Consider the following 5,321-nt stretch of genomic DNA (forward strand, 5'->3'; position numbering starts at 1 on the left):
TACTGCATAGGACCATTATTGTAAAAGACTAAGAAAAATAATCCACCCTAAAAGGATAAAAGAATACAACCTTGTCACACACCTTTACTAATTTGAAATCATTCAGTGTTCCCATAGTCTGTCTGAACAACTGCCTCTTGGTCCTGGTACAGATTCCTCATGAGCACAATTAAGTGTTCCAAAATACTTATACTTCTCAATGTTGTCCACAGCTTGTCATGATCCACACAATCAAAAGACTTTGTGTAGTCAATAAAGCACAGGTAAACATCTTTCTGATATTTTCTGCTTTCAGCCAAGATCCATCGGACATCAGCAATGATATCTCTCGTTCCATGTCTCTTCTGAATCTAGTTTGAACCTCTGGAAGTTCTCTGTCAATGTATGCTTGCAGCCATTTCTGTATTACCTTTAGTAGAACTTTACTTGCATGGGATATCAAAGAGATTGGCCGATGAATGCAACACCATTCCTCTTCAATTTATCATTTCCAGCATAGTAAACCAGGTGGTCATTAGATTCAAAATGGCCATGACCAGTCCACTTCAGCTCACTAATGCCTAAGATATCGATGTTTATGCATTCCATTTCATTTTTGACAACTTCCAATTTTCCTAGATTTATACTTCGTACATTCCATGTTCCGCTTTCAATGGATGTTCACAGTTGTTTCTCTTCATTTTGAGTTGTGACCCATCAGCAAATGAAGGTTCCATGGGAGAAACTTCATTCGCATTATCACGGTCAACTCTGCTTTAAGGAGGCTGCTCTTCCCCAGTTGCATTTTGAGTTCCTTCCAACCTGAGGGGCTCATATCTGACAGTGTTTCTCTGCTATTCATAAGGTTTTCAGTGACTAAATATTCGGAAATAGTTTGTCACTCCTTCTTCCTAGTCTGTCTTTGTCTGGAAGCTCATCTGAAACCTGTCCACCATGGGTGACCCTGCTGGTATTTAAAATACCGGTGGCAAAGCTTCCAGAATCACAGCAACTCACAAGCCACCACACTATGTAAGACAAACTGACAGACCAGTGGTGGGTTGTTGTTGTTATGTGTCATCAAACCAGTTCCCACCCATAGAGACCCAGTGCACAACAGAACGAAACACTGCCCAGCCCTGCGCCATCCTCACAATTGTTGCCGCACTTGAGCCCATTGCTCCTGCCATTGTGTCATTCCATCTTGTTGGGAGTTTTCTCTTTTTCGCTTACCCTCCATTTTACCAAGCATCATGTCCTTCTCCAGGGATTGGTCCCTCCTGAAAACATGTCCACAGTATGAGAAACCATGTTATCTTTTCTTAGGAGCACTCTTCCAAGATAGATTTGTTTTTCTCCTCTGGCAGCTCATTGTACTTAGAATATACTTCCCCAACACCATAATTCAAAAACATCACTTCTTCTACAGTCTTCTTTATTCATTGTCCAACTTTCACATGCATATAAAGTGGTTGAAAATACCATGACTTAGGCTAGGCGCACTGTTAGAGTTAGGATTCTCAGTGGTTTGGCAGTTGAGATGTAGCTTTCCCTATGATTTGATCTGATGTGATAAACCAATAAGAAGATTAAAGGTGGTATTTTTGTTGTTAAGTGCTACTTTTCAGTTAAATTGCCCTTGTGTTCCAGTGTTTATCCTTCAGCACTACACCAGAACTCTAGTCTTAATCTCACCACACCCTGATCAGTTGATAGGCTATTCCCAAAGGTGTGACTTGCAACCCCTGTGATCTTATAAGAGATAAAAGGAGAGAGTCTTGAGCAGAGGAAGGACCCACTATCACCAAGATAGAAAAGTCAGAAGTGGAGTGTGTCCTCAGGACCTGGGACTCTGCACTGCGAAGCTCCTAGATTCTGGGGAGGTTTGATGCCAAGGTATACGGAGATGTACAAGGGATTAATATCTACAGATGCTGAAAGGGGACAAGGACCTTTTCCCAGAGCTGACAAAGAGAAAACCCTCCCCAAGAACTGGTGCTCTGAATTTGGACTTCTAGCTCCCTAATCTGTGAGAGAATACATTTCTGGTTGTTAAAGCCATCCACTTGTGGTATTTCTGTGATAGCATCACTAAGACACACATACACCTTAGCTCTCAAAGTGACATTTTTGCTCTTGAATACTTTAAAGGGGCCTTTTGTAACAGATTTCCCTAATGCAACATGTCATTTGATTTCTTGACTGCTGCTTCCAGGATTGCTTTGTTGTTATTGTTAATTGTCATCAAGTCAATTCCAACTCATAGTGACTCTATATAGTTTCTGTGGAGAAGTAGTGGGTTTCAGCCACCAACCTTTTTGTTCACAGTCCAGTGCTGATCCTATAACCTCACACCAGGAGTCTAGGATATCCTTAGAACTCATAACAACCAAAGCTGAAATCACTTTGACATTTCAGCAATTGTTGAATGGATAAGCAAAATGTGGTATGCCTATAAATGGAGTTGTTGTTGTTGTTGTTGTTGTTGTTATGTGTCTTGGAGTCGATTCAGACTCACATCAACCCTGTACAGGGTTTCTGAGGCTGTAAATCTTTAGGGGAGCAGAAAGCCTTATCTTTCTCCCATGGAACAGCTGGTAGTTTCAAATTGCTGACCTTCAGGTTTGCAGCTCAATTCGTAATCAGTATGCTACCAGAGCTCCTTATAAATGGAGTAGCTTTCACCAATTAAAAAAAGAACAAATTACTAATACCGACTCAACACGGATGAACCTCAGAAAGGTTATTCAAAGTGAAAGAAGCCAGGCACAAAGAGTACGAATTGTATGAGTTCCTGTAAAATCTACATACATGGCATCGTTTTAGAGACAGAAAACAGATGGACAGTTGCCTAGGGCTGGGAGTTTGTAGGTGCTGATGGCAAATGAAAACAAAGGGGACCTTTGGGCTGATGGAAATGTTCTAACCCTGATTGTGCTGATGGCTGAACAACTATACTGACTGACTAAAATTGTATACTTGTACACCTACAATGTGGGAATGAATGATATTGTAGGTAATGCACAGCTCAGTACAACTATTAAATAACTATTAAATAACACCTGGAACCATCTGAGACATAGGGGAGTGATTGACACATTTATATTTTGTTGAAAGTAGAATGTGGTTGTTTTATCTGCAACCAGGTATCCTAGTTCCCCTCCTCTCCACCACACACAGTGTTTCTTCCTGTAGTGGGAGGGGTTTGGGTTTAACCAAACCACTGTGGTAAGGTCTATTACAACTTGATGTGACCCTGTAGGACAGAGTGGAACGGCCCCTTAGGGTTTTCAAGTCTGGGAAATTTGATGGGAGCACACAGTCTCATCTTTCTCCTGCAGGGTGACTGGTGGGTCCAACCACAGACCTTCAGGTTAGCAGCTGAGTGTTTAGCCACTGAACCTCTAGGGATCCTAGGCTGTAGTAAGTCAGACTTAAAGTCTTCTCTATCACTCATTTTGTACAATTCTTCAAATTGGTCTAGCTTTCTCTTCTATGTATCTGTTGGTCCGCATCTGCCAACAAGTTTCCTGAAGGTCAGATCAGAATTTCCAATAGACCAGCATGAACGTTCCTACTTAATGAAGACATTTCAGAGAATGCACTTTATGTGCTCTTCTTCATCCTGATGAGCTGGACACAGCTGCCTGACAATTGAACAATATTTATCCAATTTATTACAAGTGGGTATGTGCAGTTTAAACAAATTTTTCCTTTTAGGATCATTCTACTGGACAAATTATGAAACAGGCTGCAAACCTTAATTAAGGTCAGCAGTTTGAAACTATCAGCTATTCCACTGGAGAAAGATGAGGCTTTCTACTCCCATAAAGATTTACAACCTCAGAAACCCTGTACAGGGTTGCTATGAGTCTGTTCTGACTCCACGGTACATAACCACCACCACCACCACACATAAATGGTGGCCTTAAAATGAAAACATAATGTATTATTATTATTATTATTATTATTATTATTGCCTGCCAGGGTTTATTTGTCTAAGTTTTAGAGCACAATGTAGTGTCAGATGACCAGATAGTATTTTGATGCCATGGATTACTAAATACAGATTTATTTGTTTCGCTTTTGCTGATCTTGATGGTTTTTTATGTAGATACAATCCCCTTGTGATGCACTGAATGAGTAATTTATGGTGCTGCGTTTGATGCACACTTTCTGTACTTGATGAATGCTTCTTTCACTTTAGTGAAGGTACAGACAACTGGGGAATCTTGTAAAAATGTAGGCTTAATACAGTGGTCCTGGGTGTGGCCTGAGATCCTGCAGTTTGAGGAGGTGCCTATCCCTGAACCACACTTTGAGGAGCTAGGTGCTAGAATAAAAACTGAAACTGTGGAAAGGAAGGAGTTGTTGGTGTGCCAAACTGAAACAAGGGCTTGCTGCCTGCCGCTGTAGTCAATCACAGAGACAGGGAGAGATCAAATCCAAGCTTTATTGACATAAAGTCAGCAGTCTAGAGGATGAGAGAATAAATTCTCAAGACTGTCCTGCCCATCATGAAGAACAGTCACATTATATAGGGTAAGTTACATTTGGATGTACACTTAATCTATTTTAACATCAAGATAGCTTTTTTTTTTTCAGTTTTTATTGTGAATTATGTTGGTTTACATGAGAGAACATCAGTTTTGCATTCATCCTATTGCATTTCATTTCACTGCAATGATTACAATGCCCTCCATGCATCATCAAATAACCAAAGGGTACACCCCACAGGCCCAACCCCTGAGCTGTCAGCACACAGCCCCTCTCTCTCCCTGTGTCCAGTGACCTCAGCCACTCCATCTGTCCATGTCATCGTCTCTGTCTCCATCCCTGGCATCACTGCCTCTCTGGGTAGGGTCATACTCTCTGCTTTTCTCATTTGATAGTCCCAGAGACCTCCACTCCTGGGCTGCAAAATCAATCACTCCCCTCCTTTTGTCAAAAAGCATCTCCCTCTACATCTCCGACCCTCACAGTCAGTCCTGACGGCAATTATTCACTGTTGTACCACAAGGGTCTTATTCTCATTTTCTTTAGCCAGCCCAGTCCCAACAGATTGGAAATCATTCAGTGGAGGTTCTGCTTACCCCTGCCTTGTCTGGAACTAGGCTCCCTCTTGAGAGCTTGTAAGCCAGTCACATTTTGCCTGCATAGCCCCCACCTCTCATTTTGGGTAACCAATGTCCAAATTGCCCATCCCTGGCAACCCTGTATACCAGGGGTGTGGCAGTGATCCTTGCTGTAAATATTTGTTCCTGTTTTTGAACTACTAACATCCATAAGTGTTTCTCTGTTATTCATAAGGTTTCCAGCGACTAGATATTTGGAAGTAGTTC

The sequence above is a fragment of the Chrysochloris asiatica genome, unplaced genomic scaffold (genome assembly GCF_000296735.1).
Source record: "Chrysochloris asiatica unplaced genomic scaffold, ChrAsi1.0 scaffold00001, whole genome shotgun sequence".
NCBI classification, from domain to species: domain Eukaryota; kingdom Metazoa; phylum Chordata; class Mammalia; order Afrosoricida; family Chrysochloridae; genus Chrysochloris; species Chrysochloris asiatica.